General features: G+C 36.7%; 1 protein-coding gene across 1 annotated transcript in view; it reads right to left on the bottom strand.

The window, feature by feature from the left end:
• LOC310880977 (uncharacterized protein) overlaps positions 1–25316 on the bottom strand; it is a 1343899-nt gene that overhangs the window by 751828 nt on the left and 566755 nt on the right. Inside the window, exons 16-17 of the mRNA XM_083797545.1 lie at positions 21860–21993; positions 20000–21258 (exon numbers count right to left, since the gene is read on the bottom strand). The gene's annotated coding sequence lies outside the window, so the exon portion shown is untranslated. The remainder of the gene's footprint in view (positions 1–19999; positions 21259–21859; positions 21994–25316) is intronic.

Below are 25316 nucleotides of genomic sequence, written 5' to 3'. Positions count from 1 at the left end.
TAATGTTATCCTAGGGAAAAAAAAATAAAATAAAGCTTCTTATTTCAATACCTAATCATGGGATCTATTTATAACTTGCCTATAGAAGAGCACAGGGAAGTGCTCTTTGACACTGAGAGGCCTTTCCCATTTCAAAGGCCCATGGAAGAAACAGGGCAGGAGAGAACACTTCCACAAAAAAATGGATTTTTTGTAAAGAATTTTAGAAACTTTTGCCTTGCCTATGATTGCCTTATCAGTGCTGATGTAAAGCAACAACATTTCATGGAGTTTCACTGGTATAAGATAAATGACAGTGATCAAAGAGAACCAGTATCCAAACAAAAGCAACAGACATCTATATACTCAAGCTTATTAAGAAAAAGGACAAAACTGTTGGGTTAGTAATAAAAAATGTTCCACATAGATTGAGTGCTGCTTATTCTATTTTAATAAAGCTCATAAATAAAATTTAATAATAGATCCACATAGTATACTGGTATAGGGAAGGGAGTGAAGAATTGGTTCAACTATTAGTAAAACACCGTTGATGTTGACATATGTAAATCCAACTCTCTACCAGTCCAGAATTCCAGGCACAAAAGGACCCTTCTGAATGATTTGCCTGAATTAAAGTCCATATACTACAGAAACTGATGCCAACCAGATTAAAAAAAATACGTTACTTTTCACAGTATCAGTATTGCGTGAAACCAAAACCAAAAATCCACATCTCTTGGTTAAAGGCCAAGAAAGTGTAAAACCAAAAATGATCAGATATTACACGTGAGAGAGAACTAGTGGATATCCCCAACAGTCTGTGCTAAGATCTGCCCTCCTCAACACATTTAAAAATGACAGATTAAGGGTAGTAGTCAGCTGTTTAATGCTTCTTGCACACAAGCACTAAAGGCTGAAGTCAGAAGCTAAACTCAAACAAAAAAGGAGGTGATACTCTATGTACCAGCCGACAGTAAGTCTAGACAAAGGATGTTGTGAATACAGAAAATCTGCATGAGATGAAAAGATTACGCAATTAATTGGAGAAGACCTCCATCATACTGGATTATTTGGGGAATGTGTCGTTTATATTTGTTTTGAGTGTCCAGGGAAGTTAGTACTGAACAGATGGGTTAAAATAGCCTTTGGTATAGATCAGTACCACTATTGTTACGAGTAGGAGCACTAAAGATTAAAATGAAAAAGTTAGAAACCGTGAGGTTAGATTTACCTCCATACACTAAAATTGTATATAGAATAACCCAGGAATAGTTTTCAGGACCTCGGGCCAACTAACAGGCACAGGTTGTTTCCATTCAGCTACATCTTTCTATCCCCAAAACAGCGTGGTACTATCCCAACTGCCTACTGGAGTTGGTTCCTGGCCTATACTAATCCCCAAACTGTGCTCAGGCATCATTTAGTGGATGCTAATTAAGTCATCATGAGCCAAAACCTGGCCAGCAATGAACAATTTAACAGTATGAACAAGAGTGCTCACAGGCTGGTATAGATACAGCCATCATATCTGACAGTCCATCACTGTCAAAGGCATCTAGATTCAGGCCTCGGATCTAATATTGACCTTCACATATTAGAAGAAGTCTTGAACATGTGAGGATTAAATATCAAGTATTTGTTATTCAAGTTAGTTGGAACCTACCCAAGAGGAAAAACAACCCACCTCATTCTGTTGTAGAGAGCAGAAGCTAGGGCTCACTATTTATTATGACTGACATACTGTAATTCAAGAACTTTCTTTCTACATAAAATCAACCCTGTGCTATACAAAACCATCAGTGGGACTAACAAACGATTCCAAACTGTAAAAAGCTTCATTGCTGATCTAATTATGCTCTGCTTCTTGCAGCTCTGGGAAGTACAGAATAATCAGAGCACAGCAGGCACCAGCGATGAATCCTACCTCTTTCACAGCCAGCCTCTGACACGCTCTGATGGCCAGCGAGAGGACACTGAGCAGCAACGGTACATCAGCAAGTCATCCTTCTCCGAAACGGGACATGCTTTTAGGTAATTCTTTCTCCTTTATGCCCTTAGAACAGAATAAACCAGCAAAGCAAAAATAGGCGCAGCGATAGGTGCAGTGAGATGGTGGAAGGTTAGAAGAAGTCCAGAAGCTGAAATGATACAACAGAACTAGGAATGGGAGATGCAGCTGGAAATGCTGGCTGTGCACTGTGGTAGACAAAGAGAATGAAATTGAGACAAGTTATGTAGCAGTCTTAGGAAATAAGTCAATAGGGGTATAAAAAGCAAGAGCAGAGCCAGAATGCAGAGGAAGGGGGTCGGTAAAACAGAATGCATGTGACAAAGAAATAGAAAGAATTAGATCAGAAGGAAGGGCACACACATCACAGGGAGTGAAGTAAGAGAAATGAGAAACTATCTCTGGGGCAGAGGAAAGGAGACTTATATGGTCAAGAGACAACAAAGGAAAGAAAAATGAATGAGCAGAAATGAATGAGTAGAATACAAGTCACACTTTTCCAGAAGAAGAAAGGCGAGAAAAAGGCAGAGGAGAAAAAGCAAAGCAATTAATAAAAGGAATGAGACAGTAGGGATGAAGAGAAGGACATGAAAGGGATATAAAATGGCAAAAGGCACACACATTGGAGGAAACAAGTGCTCTTATTTATTCATACTTCTGTACTTTATGTCATCTTCCTAGAAGGCATCCCACAGCTCCACAGATTTATTTATTTATTTATTTATTGGGGGTGTTGGGGGGGAGGAATAAGGGATGAGCTGGCAGCATATTGTTGGGGGATTTACTACAGCTCTTCTTCTTCTTGTACTGCTGGACGTGTATTTATAGAAATTAGCTGAGATAGTGGCTGGCACTTCTTCAGAAATGTCAATATCTGATTTGGGATAGAGAGGAACATTTATTTAAAAAAAAAAAATCACAGTGGATACCTATGTATGGAAGTGCTTGGTGCCTGTTTCTCAGAAGTTATTTGCAGCTTGCAAGTATTCAGCTCCTACACATCATCAAACACTTCACAGAATCACAGAATTGTCTAGGTTGGAAGAGACCTCCAAGATCACCTAGTCCAACCTCTGACCTAACACTAACAAGACCTCCACTAAACCATAACTTTCTGCTATTTGAATGACATCTGAAATATAAAACACCTATGATTTGCCATTCCTGTATAAAGCATAAATACAGGGTTAATGCTGCCTGATGAAATAGTTAAAATAATCTACAGGGAAATGAAAAAGGCATCCATTTTTAAAATGATCTAAACTAATTCGCATATTGCTTAGATATTTTGTTGGAATTTTTAAGGTTTTAAAGAATCAAAAAGGGAAGTATGTAAAATGTTTACTCTTCCTCCTTACCTATTTCTTTCACAATGGTCTGCCAAAAGAGAGACAATTCTGTGAAAGTAACAGCAACATGTCAGAATGTTCTGCATTGCGCTGTTAGTCATTACAATAGTAATAAGCACATGGAATATTGTGATGAAAACAACAGTTGAAAAATGCTATTAGCTTGGCCAGCTGTAATTGCCTACTAGTATTCATTGACAGTAATTTTTTTTATTAATTTCTATGACTGCTTCTACCTGTCCGTTTGTAGGGCAGTTTTACAATGCCCAGAGCAAGGCTGCCAGATTGCTGTTTCCTCCAGTATCACATCCTGGGTTTATATTGGATTTCTTTTTTCCTTCAGCAAGTATTTGCTCTTGATGCTTAATTCAGAAGCTTCTTGCTTCTGTGCTGGGAATACAAATATGGAATTGGTTCTCCAATTAGCAAACATTTTCAGCTGCAAAACTATTAAATCAATACCGTATCCTCAGCAATCATTTTCTTTACAAAAGTCTCATTTTTTTTTCCAAGAGCACTCAATGCTCTTTTTTTTTGGGGGGGGGGGACGGGGGGGGACGACTAATTAACTGCCTGTCTAGTCCAAGATGCAGAGTTTAATTCCAAAATGAAAGACTTTTGAAAAATCCAAGAAAGTTCTATTTCAAAAATAAATAAATAACTATATGTGCTGCCCTTTCCTTATGACAGTTTTCTTATGTAAATAGAAACTCAAAGACAAGAAGTCATTGCTCTGGTGGAATTACACTCTCACTTTAATACTGTTTTTTTTACCCTCATTGTCTCCTCTGAACCACTTGTAACAAATGCAATAGATACCAGGAATTATATTGATATGTAATTACTGTGGTTATTTATAGTTAAATGAAAACTCTGTTAAGTCACACCTGTATCAGAAAACATTCTTATGGATTTTTATAGATCTTTTATTTGTTCCCTCATTTAGAATGTATCTTATTTTATCTGAATATGAAGGTACTATCTTTTTGTTCTTTAATAGTCTTGATGTAATGTCTGGATGTTATTTTAATTCCAGAAATAGCACAATATAGCATGAAAATTGCATAAGCTTTTTGCTGATGGTTTAATTAATAGGTACGAATGTCATATTTTGCAGTTTCCAGATCCGTTTAATTGAAATAAAGGTGCTAAGCTGAATTTTCGTTCTGACTTTGCACTGGTATTTGATCACATGGATTCATGAAAGACAAATCCATTAAGAATTACTAAATGCACGGACATGCCTAGAAATGCAACTAACTTAGAGAGCAGTAACCAATCTGCAGTCTTGGAGACTAATAGAGGGAATGGACTCAGACAGATTGTTCTCTGTCTGATTGGTAGCATATCAAAGAACTGGCTTAACAGATTGTGCTGTCTGGTCAAGTTCCTGAGATAACTTAACGTACTACTATGTGTTTTTGGCAGGATGATCTCTTCCACAGCAATGAGCTATGCTCGGAAAGTAGCCTCTGGATACTATTGCCAGTATCTCTATTTTTCTCATTGTATTCTGTAAGTTTTGCAGCGCTCTTCCTCATTCTTGGACAATCAATGAGAACAATTTGGGTCAGATTTACAGCTTGGTGATGGATGATGTCTTCAAAAGTAAACTACATGGACAGTACGCTTAATTCTAATTAAAATCACTGGCCTAAATACAGGACTGATGATGCTCCTATCAGAGTCTATCTGCATCTTCACATACACAAACATCTCTGTAGATCTAATCTTTCATTTATACTTTCCTACAGGCACATCGTCTATGATCTAAAGGATATAGTGAAATGTCCAGCACCATCTTAGAACCACATACAAAGAGTAGCAGTGGATTCAATAATGCTTCCTATTCTGTGGCTAGTTGCATCTCATTTAGACACACTGTGATCGCTGAGCTACAAGCTTTTTTGTAGCTCAGGCATCTTTTGCATCTGCAGGCTTTGCTACCTCAGGAACACACCAACGATCAGGAAAACATATGGTAAAGGATGGGATAATCAAGATCTCATACCTAAACCATGGTGTTGGAAAAATATTCTGCATTATCTCAAGAGGTGTAGCTACAACATTCTTGTCACTTGAAAGAGTCCTTCCCCAAATCACAGAACTGCCTAACAGTTCAATTACGACATGGTAACTGAACTGCAGGCATAACTCAGCATTTGGGGATAAAAATCACATAGTTAGAATCACAGCAGAAAGATTTTAACCAAATTCATTTTGTGATTACAAAAATACACTATTTTACCTTCCTGGAAAATAATATGAATGTCTGTTTCTAGCGGATTTACAGCTCTAAGAATCTCAAACTGCACATATTATTTTAGTATTGATTTAATTATTTCTCCATCACTAGTCACTCCATTTTCTCTATTTGTTAACAGCCACCAATCAACACATCAGGTAACTGCAGTCCGTCATCATAATCACTATCACCGTTCCATCACAATATAAGCAACTTTAACTGCTTTCATTCCAAGGATACCTGAAGGGAGTTCTTTAATGTCCCTATGTATCCTCATTTACTTAAACTATAGCATTTTGAGAAAACTGTGTAGAAACTAAAGAGCCATAATCAGCACTTTCTTAGACGTCTGAATCTATTTTTTTTCCCTTTTTGTAGGAAGGTGATTAATGAATTGTTGACAGTAATAAAGAAGCAGACATCTTGGAGATATTATTATGGATCATATATAACTTGAAACACCGAGTCTGCCTCCGTAAAACATTTTATTTGTTATATTGTGCAAATCGATTGTAATTTGCTACTGGCTTCTTTTCAAATACATTTCTTCAGTGCTGCTGTGGTAAATAATAAATCACACTAACTATTATTTCAAAATTGAGTGTTCCAATTTAGTTATGAATGGAGAAAGTAAAGATGCTTCGGGATATGAAATCCTATAGCAGTTCAGAGAAAAATAGCTTTTTAAGGGTAACCACATCAAAAATCATTAACGGACTACACTGTACTAGCATGCATGCTTTTGTGAGTGTAGAAAGCCTAACAAAACACTGAGAAGGTTATGCTAAACTAAATGTTTTGTTTACTTGCCCTTTGTCCCCCCCAAAAAAAAACGAAGAAAAAAGACCTCCCCGCCAAAAAATAAAAACCCACCAAAAAGAAATAAGGAAAAAAAAGAAAAGAAAAGATGATGCACCAAGAAGCATAAGTTAAATTTAAAATAGAGGAATATGGGAACAACACAAACACAGCAGGAACATACTGCACATGCTGAAAGATACTGGAGTATACAAAGAGTTGAACAAAGAAAAGATGTCCACCTGGTCATTACCGGATTAAAAGCAAAGAATGTCATTTTATTTGGTAAACAAATTAATTTGCGAAAAACCTTTGACCATCTGAAGTCAGTGGGTGTACAGTATGACTTCAGTTGGATCTACATTTCAACTCTGCTACAGCTCCAATTTTACAATCTAGGAAAGCATAGATACATATACTGAAGTTCGTCCCTTTTGAGCACAGTACCTACTTACAGCAAAAGCAGTAAGAACTTCTGAGATCAGAACCAAATACTTTCTTAAGTGCTGTGCTAAATAAAGATGGTTTGTTGAATCTATCTGTTTTAACAATAATACAGACTGCGTGCATGCTAACTGGCTGGCCAGGCTACTACACATTTAGAAATATAGACAGTCAAGACAAAATATTTTTACTTAGCTCTACTATCTATGCAGGCTGATGACTTCTGATGACCTATTACACAAACCATACACAACTATTACCAACACAAAAACAACCTACGTAATTTTCCTCACAGTGGATTATACAGTTAAAGATGGTCTCCAGAGCATTCATGTTGTGTCTATGTCTTCACCAGAGCTGCTAAAGTTTCAAATTACTCACTTACTCACCTAGAGGTAGTCGAACGCCAGTTAGTTCAAGAACTCCCAAGTCAGGACAATTTTGTACTTGCTTCACATAATAGAACAGATCTTTCTTACAGGCTTGGTATTGAATGACTATGCTTTTAAGTAAAACGAGAGTAAATATGACATCATAGTTTTAACAAAATGTATTCAGCATATCATTTGATATGATAACTAAATGATAACTAAAAATGATGGCTAAATGGAGGTTTCACTACAGTAATTTCAAAATGGTAATGAAAACCAGTTTTTCTAAATAATCTAAGAAAGCCGTACTTGGAATATGAAAACCTTCATCAGAATTGTTTACAGACCATGACTTCCAGACCACTACTTTCAAAGGCATGCACTTTGCAGTGGTATATTTAGACATTTGCTTTTATTTATTTTTTTAGAATAGAGTTTCACGATTGTTATGGGACTCCTTGATTCTGTACGTTCAAGCCACTTACTTGAAAGCATTTTACTACCAGAGATGTACATTAAAATGCATCTCCATAAAATAAGAAATAATGTGAATCATACTACATAGCCATTCATCAGTTATCATTTTTAACCAAATAGGAACATGTTCCTGATTTTTTCCATGTGTTTTTTACTTTTTTCCTATGAAGAGGCAGGTCGTTAAATGAGAACTTCTTCCTATTTAATTTTTGTTTTCAGATTAGAAATGTTTAAGAGGAAAATATGGAAACTTCATTTGAGGGGGAAAAAAAGACTACAGGTCCGCTTCATAATCACTAGTCTGTGATCCGCTGTGCTCCTGACATATATTAAGAAGATCCCTTGGAGAATTCTGTCTCCATTCATTATGTCCTAAAAGAGTCTGGTTCCATTGACCTTGCTCTCAGTACAGTGCCTTATGTCCCACTGATTTAAGGAGTTTTATATAATGAGTAGTTAGAAAGGGGTGAAATTAGCCCAGAGAGCCATAATATATAAAATGTTCTTTGCTCAACACTAATTAGTTTATTTGATTTTCATCTGGTAGGTCTTGTCTCCAAGGTACAAAAAATGAGTTTGTTTTCAGATGCAATAACATTAGACCTTTAAGCTCTTTACTTTCATATCCTGTTTGGGCTGGGTAGTGGGGGGAATTGTGGTGGTGGTGATGATGGTGTCAATTTAGTTTAAAAAAAAAAAACTTCAGCAAATAGACGATTTTTTTGTCAGACTTAAAATAAATATGTATACTTTTTTTTTTTTTTTTTTTTTTTACAGGGGACTTCGGGTAGATAGATTATGAATTAGACTTTTTGATAATTGAAGATTAATCTGCTCCCAATCAAGAACTTCTGCACTTGAATGCTGAGTACTTGAATACAGAGGCTCATTGACATAGACTCCGAGACAATGTACCAAAATAGATACAGCTGCTGAAGTGGAGGATGCTTTCAGCCAATGAATTTACTGCTTGTCAGATTTGTATGCATCTTTGAATGTGACAGTAATGAAATAACATTATAGATTTCAGAACCAGGGCGGCCTTTATTCAGATAAGGTTATAAGCAAGTATGTTTTAGAATGAGAGTCTGCTGAAGCAATATAATCCAATCCACACATGTTCTCAGGAGTTTAACTGTTTGCTACAATATTTAAATATCTGAAATGGAGTCTGCGATCATATAAAAACAGCTTTGTACCTTGAGCATATACACGCAACTAGGATCACAGGGGCTGTTTGCAGATAGTTTGGCTTGAGCCTGTATAGACTTGAATCTTATTCCCAGTCTCTCCTTTCAGCTCTTTCATCATAAAGCCAGATGGTAGTAAAGAAAATTAAGAAAAATTTAGTTGTCAAATCCCTGTGAGACTGAAAGGTCACATCCCAAGATAAATATAGCACTGAGGCCAGACTATCCAGCAAACAGAAACTAACAGATGTTTAGAACGCAAAACTGCGCATTTCCAATGCAAAGCTGGTACAGTTTTCAAAATTACCTCACTGTGAGTCAGATTTTAAATAATTAAAATTAAATAAAATAATAAGTTAAGAGTTTTGAAACATATTCAGTTTCCAAACCCTCCAGTGGGTTAATGCTGACCCCACTTTCTCATTCTAATACCCCTCATCCAGAGGAAATATTCCCACATCAGCACTTATGGGATATACGATTTGAAAATCCTTCAGATGTATCAATAAGTCTAGTAATGCAGAAATGGCAACACATTGCTCCCACAGTCCATATCAAACTCTCGACAGCCAGTATCACCATACTATTCAACACAAATACAATAAAAACAGAAAATGGAGAGAGGTGGATAATATCTTGAACTGTTCCCATTCAAACTAGGTACAAACCGAGCAAGGAGGACAGGGACTATATGCCTGAAAGAAATGGGGCAGTATCTAGTATTGCATCTGATGAAAATTCTCCACTTGCAAATGTAAACTATAATAGGTTATTAAAGTATGAAAGATAAAAGTGACCCTCAGTTATTGGGGTTTGTAAGTTTAGCTTTCTTTTCTTTCAAATCAGGAAGAAAGAACTTTGAGCAATTCAAATGAAAGGGGCTGGCAGTAGAGATTAAATTAAAATGAATAGCACTACCATGACAGAATTAAAAATATGTTCTATAGAGCTACTGAAGATACTTATTCCATTGCCATTTTATTCTTCTAAGGAAGTCTTTTAGCTTACTCTCAAAGGGCTGAGCTTGTGACCAATATATTCAAGGCAAAGACCAGTATTGCCCTAAAGAGTATTTATGTTGCAGGATAATTTTTCTGAAGAACACAAGTAAATATGCAAAGTGGAACAGACACATTCTGGGAATAATTATTGCCTCCAGTATATTAAGTTATTCAGCATTAGGCTATTCAGCAGTAATTATACTACCCCTGGGCAAGGATGATTTAGTACTGCATACTGGTGAAAGCCACATAATTAAGAGAGAATGGGATCTGGCTACTACTTAACACACCTTTCCAAATGTTCATTTGATCCAGTTGGCAACAGCCACAACGGAGTATACAGGATGGGAAGGTTAGCAATGTGTCTTGTATTACATTGTCTTGAGTGCTACAGCATTTAGCACTCTACAGACAGAAGGTCAAACTCTGTTCTCATTTAACTCTGCTTAAGCCAACCAGCTTTTAAACACAGTTGCATGGGTCTAATTAAAAGCTGCATGTGGTCTGCCGGGCCACCCTCTGATGTTACTGCTTAATGCGTTTTAGCACGTTTTGTGCTGTTTTTTCTGAAATCAGGCAGAAGAAAAGCATAGTTCTTAAAATCATCTGTAATGCCTCATATACTTTAAAATGTCTGAAACATGAAAGGCTTATACTGTATTGAGTACTGACCCCTTTTCTCTGTTGCCCACATTGAGATATTCATGCAAATGGGGAAAAGGAAGCTTTGGAATGGGCAATGTCACAAAACCATTAAGACTTTGTTTTATCCTTTCTATCTGTGATTCTTATAGAACAGAAGTTAGGCATAAACAGGCTTGAATCTGTTCCACAGGACTTAGAAGGTGCCACAGCATAAACAGGCAATTTAGTCATGTCTGCGTTGCTGAGTTACAAGTATCTCAGTCTGTGCAGAGAAATACTCAGCAGTGCAGCTTTTACCTTGTCCCTCTGCTTCAGTTTGGTATGAGAGCACTTCATAAGAACATAGGATTTGAAAGGCATCTAACACAGTTGATATTCCAAAACATCATACTTGGCTATCTTTGCTGCGGCAGAAATTCTTTTTGCAGCCTTATATCCACACATGGAAAATTATCAGTAAACATCTGACAGAGATAGCAAAATCTGGAATGCCTCCAGCGTCTGAATCTGGCTTTCAGCCTCAGTTCCTTGGCTTGCTCTCTGACAGATCCCATGACTTGCTTTACAAGCAGCAGCAGTGGCAGTTTGGAAACAGCCTCTAGGGGAGGTCATGGGTGGATTGGCTTGGTTCCTCAATATCATTTGTCTTGCCTGAAATTAATTTTGAAGAAGCCATTCAGCATTGTTTAAGAATAAGATTATGCACTAGCAATAGCCATTCATTTTCCTGCTTAGTCTAAGGTAACAGAATATAGCATTCAAAGGCAAGGATTTATGTCACTCTAGGGAAACATGTTCTAACCAATTTGATTTTTTTAACATTTCTCAGTTAGCCTGTTTGAGACAGACCACACATAGTGAAAAGCTACAGCACAGAAGAAAAAAAAAATCTCTATTTTAGGAACTCAGAAAAAAGCATAGGAAATCTTTCTTAACAGGAAAATCAGTAAAATCTTAATTTTAATTTTGTTTACATTCAATCACTACTTGCTTTTTAGAACTTATTACATTCTTCAATAAGAAGGGTTGGCATTACTATTATTTTTTGCACCTCTTGCTCACTTACCAAGACTGCAGGAAGCCCAGTAACAGGAACTTGTTTTGTCTGATTCAGATAACTGAACCAAAAAAGCATCATGGTATGGAAGCGTTCAAAGAGCCATACACCAAAACCAGGATATACATGGACAAGATATATATAACATGGTCAAAGAAGTCTCTGCTGTAAAGGAAAAGTACGTGAGGATGCGGAGACAGAGCATATTTCATTTTGGGCTCTAATAACCACTTGTGGATATGTTCAGAACAAATAAAAAACCATCATGTGCTGACTGAAAAAGTCAGAAGTCATCTAAGGACAGTAACTCTATGCAGTGAGCAAAATAACAGAGGCTTGGGTTCTTTCATCATTCATTGACTTTCACTGATGAGATAAAAAACAAGCTCACATTTTTAGTTAGCTAAAAGCAAAGAGTGTAAGATACTGAAAGTTGCCCGAATTTAGATCTGTTATCACAAATACAGATTAGATTTCTGCCTTTAGGTGATGAGCCATCGTTTCTTCATGATTTACTTTATGCAGAGGAGAATTTCAGCATCAGTCTACACACCCAGTTTCTACATTTGATAATACTTTGGTATTTTTCTAAGTTGACACATGCTGCACAACAAGCATCTGTTAATTTGATAAGCTGTGGAACAAAAAAATGACAGCTGCTTATAGTAAAGGGGGCAATCACAAAGCTGAGATAAAGATTCAATCTGAAATAGGGAAAAGCAAAAGTACTTTGAGCACATGTATCAGCAGTGGCTTTCTCGCTGTAACGTGTACTTCAATCTGGCTCTTTTCTCATTCTCATTCTTAGCTCAGAGGCTAATGATCCTTGTTGCTAAGTCACATCAGTGAAATGCTACAAAGGACAAATTCCATTTAAACGAATGAGGCTATATTGGCACACACAATTTTCATCCATGTTCCAAGGAATTTTGATCTGCTAACTTAAATTAAAGCTTATTCCTGGTCTTTTTAGAAAGGTCCATTGCCCTGGGAGGCTATACTCTAAGTAACAGTGTCATTGCTCCCTCCTCATTTGGAAAACAATGGGTGCTTAGAAGTAATTCTAAAAACTCTTGAGAATAAAGTGCACACAAAACTTCAGGCTATGTCTTATGGAGTGACCCTATGTATACAATTATCAGCTATAATCAATATCTGTGATTTATATGTTGGAACTTAATGAACTGTTACATACTTATCCTTGAAGATCAATATAATTTTGACTCAAAACTCCCAGCAGCCTATGTACAGATCAGTCTGTAACATGATAGCTTTTCTTTCAAGTTATATGGAAAGTTCATATATAGTCAAGTTATATGGAAAATCTTAAAAAAAAAAAATCTCTCTTTCCCATCACACAGATTATTGCAATAGTTTCCACACCAGAGATGAGAGCACTTACTGGAACAGAGCTGGGACAGGAACAGGAACAAGTGAGAGGTGCAGTATATCCTTGAACTTTCACAAAGCCTCGGTGCTGCAGATTTACTTGATATAAAGCATCACTGTCACTGCCTCACAAGCATACAAGAAGAGAAGGCAGCAGGTACAAGAGGAGAAGGCAGCAAGTACCATTTCTGCCAGGTATGCAGCAGAATACTAATGTGGTTTCTGTGTTACTTCCTGAGAGAAGCAAGTGAAAACAGAAAGGGAGAAGTGACACAAAGTACTGGCCCTTTCATGCTAGAGCCTACCCAGACGGAAAACTGTCAAATGTATAATCAGTGATCAAAAGCAGCAGGAACGCACTCCATCTCCGTCAAGCATCATGGAGAAACTTCTCAGAGAACTTCACGTGCCACCACCATCTCTGCTTTCATAGGTACCTATGATTTCCTTTCAACCTACAAATCTCCAGCACATTTTTACCATTTCTACCTGAACTTTTACATATTTTTATAGCATTTCTTCTCTAGATAACAAAGACAAGTCTCCAGTTATTCTACAAGAATGTCAAGGCTGCTGCCTTAAAACTAATCCTATCCTATCCAAAAGTGAACAAAAAGTATTTCCTGAAATCTCAGTAGACACAGTTTAAATTGAGTGTTCACTAAAAAAAAAAAAAAAACAAAACTATGCAGCCAGCTGAATTTGTAGTGGCTTTAAACTATAACAATGACTACCAAATTTGAATACCACGTCCTGTTCTTACAAGTGAGCTCTGTTTCCGTTTACAAAAGAAACTGAAGATTATTCTGCTCTAGAGAGAGAAAGAAACAGGAAGAGATGTAAATATTACAGATAGAAGAATAAAAATCTTTTAAAGGGGAATTGAGTGCTCGCCTACTGCTTAAGAAAAATGCACTATAAAGCAGCTATTGATTTTTCATTCAACAGCACTGAATGTTTTATTGAAAAGTGGCAATGCTCAGTAATTTGAATTTTCAATTAAGGTAGCATGTTCCTTGGACACATTTACTGCTGCACTCCAGTGACATTTATTTGACTTTTAAAATCCCTCTACTATTGTATTTGTGCTTGTATAGATCAAACTACCAATACAGAAAGTGTTAGGATTATAACACTGCTGATTATAGACACAGGTTTGGAAGGCTCCATGGACAGTCTAATGACTTTATTTATAGGTAGGACAATGTGTAGTCAGTCACCGCTGAACTAAATATGCCACTATGAGATAAATTAAGCTGTTTAGTATGTCAGCTTACAAATACTTATATTTTCCTTGCCTTTATGGACACCGTAAAATTGCAGCAAAGTTGAACTAATTATACAAAATGTCTAAACTAAGTTTACATCTCAGAGGATTGGGGGGACTTTGCTGAAATTCAGAAATATCAAACGGATCAACCACTTACATGGATAGAAATTTCAGCTGTAAGATAGGACACTATTTCTGCACTATAAATAGACAATGATGGCTCTTATTGCATTCCCTCCTAGACCAGCAACTTGCCAGTTTTCACAGCACCCTAGAGAAGTGGGGTAGCTTGACCTCCAAATTGATTAAACTGACATCCTTTATACTTCTAGAAATAGATTTAGGCATTCCAAGTTATAGGTGCTTCCTTGCTCAAAAACTCTATCTCCTAATACTGCCGAGGAAAGACTTTGGGTAATTCTTGTGAATTTTACTGTGAGAGGCACAGCTTGGAGTCACTACTGCACTGGGTTGGGCATGCTGCTGTGCAACAAAGTGCTAGCAATTTATTTTATCTAAATTACTGTGTAGGTTGCAATAATTTCCATCAGCCGGTAGTGTGCTGCACTAAGAATTCTGCTGTTTGTTGCAGTTAAAGTCTGCATATCAGGAAAAGGAACACACCTTATATGCAAAGCCAAGAATTGACTGTTATTTTAACTGAGGTCTTAATAGTCTTAAGTATTATTATTATCTTGGTTACAATGATACTAGCACCTACTTCTCAAAACATATAAGGCTAAAATGTGTACTCAAATGTTCCCAAATCAATGCCTCTCTACAACGTTACGCTTACCTGTACCCATGTTCACTTTCCCGTCACCCCTGGAACCACTTGGGGTAATTTTTATACGCTTGCTCACATGCTCATTCTTCCCTGGTTTGCAAGTACGTGGCACGTTAAATGTACTATTTATGGTATGTTTTCAGGTGTTAGACATGCGTTCTTTCTTCTCTTTGTTATCTACCCCCTAAAACTGGTTTTACGCAGTGCCCAGGCCCGATTGCTTTACCAGTAATCATCCACTGGTGAGTTATTTACGGCTCTTGAGCTTCTGATACCATTCTGTGCTTGTAGATTCAAAGCCCCTGCTGTTACCTCTTTCCCATACTCTTCTCTGCAGCATTTTTATTCCAGGGTCATAGGTAGTTCATTCTGCACAGTAAAACTACGTGTTATTCCTATCTACCATCTACAGAAATGTATATAACAATGTATGCACATATACGCAGATTTATATACACATATACACACAACTGACTATCATAAGAATGCTATACCAAAGTAGGTAGCAGCACCTGTTTGTCAAATAATTGTTGTTACCACTAAACAAGTGAACACAGAGCTCACACAGGTCCAGGCAAGTCCACACAAAGCCTGGAAGGTTGCGAGGACGGCGTTGTTATCTAACACTGTGACCTGTTGCAAGTAATAGGAACACGGTATTTACAGGGTTACAAGGCTACAAAGGCATAATTTCACAGAAATGGTGCAGAAAGAAATGACAGAGAATTATCAGTGTCTTCGACAGCTCCTGATTTGCTTCAGTAATCTTCCTGTTACTGTGGGAAAACAAATTTCCGCATTGAATGTAACACTTTCTGCATACACTTACAGTAGTGTCCATATACCATTAACCTTTTCTGTAATACAACTCTTTTCCCCCTACTTGTAACTGATTTCTCAACCTCGGGTTTCATTTGGTAGCATAAAATTTCACTAATGGGTGTCTCTGTTTTAATGCTACAAGGGTTTTCGATAGAGATCAGTTCAAACCTAGCCTAGGCAAGAAGGGAAAAACTTAAAACCTCCTCTCAGTTACTTCTGGCAGGAGCTAACCCTTTTTATCATAGGTGGTGTATCACAACAGTGTGAGCAATTAGCTAAATTGGCACTCTGTCCCTTGGAAACCTCAGTCCAGAGCCTTGCAGTAGAAGCTAGTTGGCTTGCCTCAATTTACTTCTATTCCTTTTCTTTAACTATTCATCATCACCCTGTGTGGGGTACTTGTGTTACAGCCTTGTGCTCCCTTTCGCGTTGGGCAGGGACCTGGCCAGCCCCTGTTGGCTGAAGCTGCCCACACAGCGAATTGTTAGGAAAGCACAGCTTCCCAAGGGGAGCACAAAGGCTGCTGCACAACACCGTAACGAACAGCAGAGATAAGAAGCAAAATACAGTGAAAAGCTGGAAGTGCATAAAATGACAAGCTCGTGTGTGTGTGAAACTGAGGATACTTATCTATCAGCAAATCCAAGAGACCACTAAGGCTGTTTCACACAGAGATAATTCTCTTGACCAATCTGAGTTCATTCTGGATAAATACTTTCTTCTAACCCTTTAAACATTTGGCATTGTCAAGACAGACAGGCAAATGGCTTCTTAGTGGATAGGTGGAGCTCTACAGTATCTCTACGAGGCTCTGAGCCAACCCAATATATTGTAGTACTTAAGGTGCCTTGTTTCTCGACACGACCCTTTAATAAGGATGGACTATACAGATGTACTTAGTGAAGTGCTCCCAGTCCTGCTATCATCTGACTGAGATTTCCTGTTAGAGCTAATGAGGTTCTGCTCCCACTTAATCTCTAGATATGGCACAGTTAGCGCTTTTTAGTTTGCTTAATGACATGCTATTAATAAAGACATGACCTGAACAGTTACTTGCATTTATTGTCTTTTTTGTCCATTTTTGTAATTATGCTGAGGCAATTTAATTTTTTAAGATCATAAACTATTGTTTTGTTTGACAAGTTATATATAATCATGCTACATTCCCATGAAAGCACTCACCAAGGTCAATGCACAAGCTAGCAATTTATCTGAAACATTTATCATGATATTGAAATTGCTTTGCTACTTTTTCCAAGGTATTATTATTATTGCCTTATTGACAGAGCAGTATGCTAACCCATACTAAAGAGGGGTGAGTCCTCTGTAATTATGTGCTTTTTTCAAGCAGTTCCAAGTTACTGAAAGCATCAAACTAAGCTCAGTGGTAACTTTGTTGAACATAACTATGCTAAACAGTAATAATTCAACATCTTTGTTTCTCCAAAGAGAAACAGCCCTAAAAAAGAAAAGGTAGAGCAACCTACATCTTTATCTAAATGAACTATAATTGCTGTAAGCACAAGAACCCAAAGTTTTTGTTGGAGTTAATGAAACCATAATATAATTCTGTGATCAAAATCATTACCAGACAATCTTGGTTCAAATGAGATTTCCTGTGTGTGTGAGTGCGTGTGGTTAAGGCTCAAACATTAGACAGTGGAGAATTAGCTTCCACACCATTATTTTAAATTGAAAACAAACAAGCAAACAAATGTTAATTACCTTTAATTTTAAGAACAAGAAACCTTGTTTGTGTAAGTGAAATAACACTGCACTGAATTTTAATGGGATTTGAGTGTTTTCTCTCTTTAGGCTTGATTTGGTTCTATCATTTTTCAAATATGGGTTATTATTTTTGGTTTTAAATGACATCAAATTGCCCAAAGGCTATTACAGCTCTCTGTTTATGAAGTCTATAAATCTCTGTTAATTATTTTAAAGCAAGTATTATAAAAGAGCAAAATACCTAAATTATGATGGCATAGCTGTTCTTTTTGTCGTCTTCTCCTAAGTCTCACCAAACCCTTCTCTTACACATCATGTGCTTCAAGCCCCCAGCCACCTTGATGGCTGTTTGCTGGACTCGCTCCACCATGCCCATGTCTGTCCTGTACCGAGGAGCCCAAAAGCACACACAGCACACCAGAAGTCGTCTCACCATGGCTGACCAGAGGAAAAGAAATGCCTCCCTTGACATGGACTGGAACCCTTGCTAGTGCAGTTGGCTTTCACTGTTGCCAGACCCACTGCTGACTCTTGTTCAACTTGTCCGCTAAGATCCCAGGTACTTTTCCGGTTTTCACCTACAGTTTCTATCCTACACTGTTGCATGGGGTCATTCCACCCCTGAGGCAGGACTTTCTATTTGTCCTTGTTGAAGTTTATAAGGTTCCTGTCAATCCTTTGTTCCAGCTTGTTGAAGTCCTTCTGAAGAGCAGCCCTGCCCTCCAACAGCCACTGTCTCTAAGCAGATGTCATCCACAGAGGTGCTGAGGAGGCACACTCCGTCCTAACGCTCAGGCTCTTAATAGCATTAAGTAGCACTAAGCCCAGTAGCAATTCCTAAGGGATACACTAGTAACCAACTGGAAGTTTGCACTCCTGGTCATAACCTTTGGAAGCAAGTGGTCCAGCCGATTTTCTACCTGCATAACCCATCAGAGAGTAAAATGAATGTGAAAATAAAATTTAGATATTCACAATCATTTTTCAAACTCCTTACAAAGAAGCCTAGATGCCTTTTTTTTTACTTTTACTTTTTTTTTTTTTTTTTGCTTTTTTTTAAAGCAAGAAGGCAATACAGCATGCGAACATATAAATACAAAATAAAGAGGAAAATAAAGATTAGTACAACAGGACACAGTCAAGCTTAAGAAAACTTAGGAATTATATGCATGCTCTATGTTTACAAATTATCTTAATTAGCACCTAATTACAAGTTAGTTCAGCTAATCATATGATCAACTGCATTGATTCTTATCAGCTGATTAACCCTAACATAAAGCACTATGAAAATTCACAAGACTGCTGTAGACAATTCAAGTTATTTTCAAGTACTTTGTTCTTTGGGAAAAAAAAAATAGAATAAGGAATAAATTTTGCTTTTCTACTTAGGAAAAAAAAAAGTGTTCACTGAAATAAGGAGTAAAGATAGCATACAATAGCATGGTTTGACCCACATACATTTCAGTGTGAATTTGGGACTGCAAAGAGCCCCATTAAGTTTCTGTTTTAAATAAATGAATACTTTCGAAGATTTTAAATGGGGTTCTACAAATGTATGATGGGACCTATTTCAAAACAGAATTTGAACCATTGCTGCATTAAACTGTAATGATCATAAATGACGAATGACTGATGACAATGACAAATGAGGACATACATGGAGCTCTGAATTTCTGTATGTCACGGTTGAATAGTTTTCATCCTGATAAATCATCTCTTCATCAATTTTAATGCTGGGAGGATTTGAGAACAAGAGGTGAACCTGCCCTGAAGTTTACCTTTTTGAAGAACTTGAAGTTTTACAAAATTCCTTGATGACTTTCCTGGCTTGAAAGTTGTAAGACCAAGTCAGAGTTATTCACTGATAATTAAGCTAAGAATCAAAATACAAAGTAAAGATAAAATTTCTACCCTCATGAAGAAGAATATCAGGAAATTATTCAGTGCAATGTAGAGTCTCTTCTTTGTACATTTTTGAAAAATTAGTAAATGGGCTTTGAATTTGTATTAAAAAAACTATAAGTACTGATGGAGACTAATGCATGGGCTTCTCTATTACATAAATCACATATATATACACACATAGATGTTTATGAAATAAGATGTAACTTCCCTTTGACTTTCATTTTTATCTCCCAACAACACTAGTGAGTTTTTTACCTAACCTGCCGACAGTGAAAACGGAAGTTAAAAATTCATGACTTCTATGGAGCTATAAAATGTGAATGTTAGGAATTAATACAAGTGAATACTGCTGGCATCTTGATCTAATCCTGATGTATCTACTATATTTACATTTTTTCTCTTGAATGAAAATACTGATATTGAACATGCAGAATGGAATAAATCAAGACTTTGTAATCCTCCTTTAAATTTCACATTTGTTTACAACTCCACTTGCAAAACAACTGAATCAAACCCAGATACTAATTTTCTTACCTCCATGTCAATTTCTTATCCTTTCTACATGTCTCCAAAGTTCACAAGCAAACATGGTATGGTTGTTACTGCATACCAAACATTAAGGAAAAGAGATGCTTTGAACTTCAGAAAAAAAAAAAGAAAAAGAAAAAAAAAGTTTCTGTGAGAACAGAATTACTCAGATACCTATCAGAAGTACACGGTCAGATGTAATACACTTTTGCTTTTCAAACAGTAAAATAAATCCACTCTCCTCAGTGGCATGAAGAGACAAAAAACACACTGTGAGGATCTATTTTTACATAAAAGACAGAAGAGAGCAGGAGGGCAGCACTGCATTAACATGAAAACTCCTACACTAGCAATATGATTAAAATCTTGAAAAGGTTATTAGAAATCAAAATTTTCTAGCAACTGTGTCCAGACTGTGAGATAGTCTTTAGTATGAAGCTAAACAAGTCAATCTTTATGGCGGAATCTTTTAGAAGATAGAACCCAGTACACACTGAGGGCCAACTGGCTGGAAAAGAGCTTGGCAGAAAAGGTCCTGGGGGTTGTGGCAGACACTTAAGCCAGTGATGTGGCTTTGCAGCAAAAAAGGCCAACAACGTCCTGGTCTGTGTCACAGGAGCATTGTGGTCAGGTCAAGGATGGTGATTCTTCCTCTCTACTCAGCTCCGGTGAGGCCACGTCTTGTGTGCTGTATGAAGCTGTCAACTCCCAGTACAGGAGACTGGGGCTTACTGGAGAAAGGCCAGCAAAGGGCCACAAAGACGATTAGGTGCTTGGAGTGTCTCATGCAAGGAGAGGCTGAGAGAGCTCAGACTACTCAGCCTCAAGAAACAGAAGCTCAGGTAGATTCTATCAATGTGCATAGATGCCTTGTAGGGGGAGTGAAGAAGATGGGAGTCAGACTCTTCTCAGTGGTATCCAGTGAAGAGGCAATGGGCACAAACTGAAACACATTAAATTCTGTTAGAGTGCTCTAACACTGGAGCAGGTTGCCCAGATATGTTGTGGAGTCTCCACCCTTGGAGATATTCAAAACCCAGCTGGGCAATATCCAGTAACTTGGCTTTAGCTGACCCTGCTCTGAGCAGGGATATTAGAGTATACGATTTGACATAACTTTTATTACCAGGGTTGTGGGGATGCACTAGGAACAATCCCTCCCCCCCCAAACAAACAAACAAACAAAACACCATGAAACATTACCTCAAATTCTCTGCTGCTTTTATGGCTAATCTTCATCTTCAGATTTTACTTCCAATAGTGTGCTAATGAGAAAAGCATCAGTGGGAAACAGTACTTGCTGTTAGATCTATTAAACATGGTTAAAAGAAAGAGGCTGAATTGCAATTAAGGTAAATATTTCATTGAATTTTATTAATATGCAGATATTGTATCCAACGCATACATTCTGCAGTTTGAGTCAGTCACTGTGTTAAAACTCAGGAGAATAGAGCTCTGTTCAGTAAGCATGCTGTGGATGTGATAGGACATCAGTTCATAATACTACTTACACTATTATCTTAACATTTTGTAGTCTTTTTGATACTACCATTAAACAGAAACTTCTTCACGTTTCAAAAAACCTGCTAATAAGTAGTATTCTGTCTCATGAAGAATAGAATTATTAATACCGATACTAGAAGCATAGAATTGATTCTATTCCAATGTTTTTAAAAAAAGACAGAAATGGAACAATAGTATGCAGACACTACAATACAACCGGAAACAGCAGGCAACTTACTCATTTTTGGAAGTGGCAACAATCAAATTCTTAAAAAATGGAAATCTTTTCAGTAACTCAACAGATTTTAATTCAGATCATATGTCAATAACATTGTTTTTCTGTTTTGGAATACTTTTAATTACCTGCTTTCTTCTTGTGCCTTATCTAGCATCTTGAGGAAATCATGAAGCACGTCACTGATTTACCTTTCAGTCTCTCTTACCATTTTGTCTTTCAATTGCAAGTATTTTCTGTTTCATCACCTTGCCTCCAATAACTGAATGCAAAAAGTGATATTCAGAAATCAAAATATTGTATACTACACATTTCTGTAGCATAACGACAAGGTTAACTGCAATAGCAAGATAAGTATATTCCTTTTCACTTTGCCTCTTTCATGTAAAAAAACGTAAGAGCTGAGATTCTTATTCAATTGTGTGCCTCCAGAGGCTGGGTGTTTCAAGTATTATACCACCTACCATTCAAGTAATGACAAAAAAAAAAAACAAAAAAAAACGACCACACATGAGAATTGGCAAATGATGTAAAAAACTGATATTTACTGAAAAGTAAATTAGCATCTTGCATTGACTAGCTTAATATCTTAAACACTTGTTATTTTAGGAATTGACCCTCATTAGTCATTCCTGTTGTCTACTTGCTAAACTGAGGAACTGTCTTAACATCTGTGGAACAGCAAGAGTCTAGAAACAGAGGGTAAATGTCAAGTACAAAATACCACATTAATTTTAACGTCACTGTATAAAAGTAAATTTTTGGAAAATGTCCTTTAATATTCCACTAGAAGAATCTATATAAGATATAGTAGACACATAAAGATGTAGATCAAATCTATCTGCATATATCAGTCATGACTTTTTTTAGACAGAGATTAGTTTCAAGAAACTGCATTGATCTTAGAACTTCACAATCAAATGTATTTTCTGACACTGGAATGAAGCCAAATTGCTTTATAAGGCCTTTGCTTTATCTCCCCAAGGGCACTAGAAGAAAGTACAGGAGGAAAAAAAAAATCTGATATGATCTTTATTTCTAAGTAAAGTTCATAACAAAGATATCCTATAGAAAGCCACTTGTACCTTGCTGTGTGCTGACTGAGAATTTACTTACATGCAGTTATAAAATATAGAGAAAAAATTTTAAATGAATAGTAGTAATTAAAATGATAGTTTTTGTGTATCTGTAGAAAACAGAATATGTGACAAGAGAGTCTGAATTCTTGAATTTTAGATATTAACTGTGATACTGGTTCTACAGATGGTTGATGATTTGGTGGTGTTACCATCCATTAGTTATGACTGGTGTCCACAGTACAATACTGAAACAATACTGAATATTAATCTTCAATGTTTTGCTTTTTTTCTTTTCTTTTTTTTTTTTTTTTAATGTACATAGAAGGATTCCCAAGCCCTGCAGTGAAGAATGTCTGCTCATATTAAAGCAATTCAGAACTGCGAAGACTTTAAAGGCTAGCAGGGGTAATCCTGGTGACTTAGAGGCCTTCACAAACATAGGCATGAAACCTCCCTTCCCTTCTTCCCCAGCAGCTTGGTCTGTTCTCAGCAGTTTCCTGCTGAAACAGCCACTGGACTTCAACCTACCACTGAACTTCCCTTTCTTTGGAGTCTATCAGTTTTCAGAACTGTAATTCCAATTTACTCTTAGAAAACCTGTACACATGCACTTCTGTTAAGTGCTTAAGAAATAGAACAGCAGATCACAGGAGTTGTGTGCTTAGACCTCTCTTGTGAAACACTATACTGTGTCAATCCATACAGAAGAAAGATTTATGAAACAGTTATGGAAATTAAAGCACTTGGAAGCTTTCTCTTGTAATTTACATACAGCAAAAAATATTCAGAGAAAATACACTTCGTAATGAGCACAGTTCTGGTTGCATTTAATACTTCACTCCCAGAACTCAACTTTCAACAGAATGGGAGACTTCTGACATGCACTTCTTTGGGGACCAGTCATGCTGGTGGTCTGATGGATTTTATATTCCTTCTAGACCGTAATTGGGCATTTTAAAAATTAAGAAAGACTTGATCTCTAAAATGAAAAACAGTCACTAAAGTGTAACTTACAACTGCTATGGCTATTAAGCCTTACATTTCCTCCCCCCACCCCCCAAGGACATTCCTCTTGATTAAACAAATCGGATTTAATAGTTGCATATTAACACATTACTGCTGCTAATATATTAAAATAGCGATAGTAGCAATAACAATGAATTCACCTGAGCTGTGATACGTTCAGGCCCAAGTACCTGCTCTGCCTCTTTGCCTTGTAACGGTACTTACAAATTAAACTGCTGACCACTAGGGCCTTTCAATATAAAATGCCATAATTTTATAATATTATTAAGATCTTAAGGATCAGAACCATGAAGCTTAGTCTCCTGTATTTTAGACCAACTCTCCCCAATTTATTAAAAATATAATCTCCAGCTGTGGTTTTGCCTTTATAATCCACTCTTAGGGCACCACCTGGAGCACAGAAAGATGGCGTAGCACAGATTTCAAACTGTATGTTCCCCAAATAAAGCACATATTAATTACCAGCCTAATCTCTTCCAACCACCTTTCCCGTATCTCTGTTCTACTGATTCTTTTATAATCAAAACATCTTTTTCATAATCTAATAGAAGAGGATCATCTTTGAAATGTCAACCTTTTTTTTTTTTTTTAATAGAAAGATCATTTTCTTTTCCTTGTAGTCCTTGGTTAACTTATCTTTCCTACAATTTCTGCATGGTCTGATCAGAAAATGAGAAACAACATGCAGTACTTCTTTGAAAGAGAAAGTACAATTCTGTATTTGCAAAAAGGATATGCAAGTCCACTCAAGTATTCAAAAATGGAAGATTTAAACCTATCTTCTGATGGCTGGATTTTTGATACAAACAGATCTACCATCTGGCCAAACCAGATACCAAAGACATAAGCCATATATGAAATTAGAAAACTATTTATTTGCAAGGATTCAAACAGAAAAAGAAATTCAAACAAACAGAAAACAAACAAAAAACAAAAAAACACACAACATTTGAGTAAAATAATTATGGCATGAAAACAAACATCTCTTTTGATACAACAGTCTATATATTGTCAGTATTTCTACCATTGTGCTTACTTTAAGGAGCTTATCACCAAGCATAAGCAGAACACCTTTTCTACCGACTAATACAATGTCAGCTCATAACCTCATAATCTTTTTTTTTTTTTTTTTTTGCTTCAGTATCTCGTTGCTAACTCCCTAGAAAGAACATTGTTATTGTCAAAAGAAGCACTGAATACTCTGTAAAGCCTGATCCAAAGATCAGTGAAAGAAACAGAAAGTAGGAGGCTCCCAATTACAACCCGGTGAATTTTGAATAGTAGACCTATAAAATTTGTATAAGCACTTTACATATATATATGGGACAAGTGATATGTTAATGCCAAATTGGGGAAAAATCTTTATGAGTGTGGGAGGCAAGGGTTCCTTCTTCAAGAGTGAAAAAAATTGGTAAATTATAAAATTAAAAGAACCTAAGAACCTTACTAATACATGAGGCACTATCCAAAAATGACATTC

This window comes from Anser anser, assembly GCF_964211835.1.
Source record: "Anser anser genome assembly, chromosome: 13".
In the NCBI taxonomy this organism is placed as follows: Eukaryota; Metazoa; Chordata; class Aves; order Anseriformes; family Anatidae; genus Anser; species Anser anser.
This window is presented reverse-complemented; position numbering and strand designations above follow the sequence as displayed.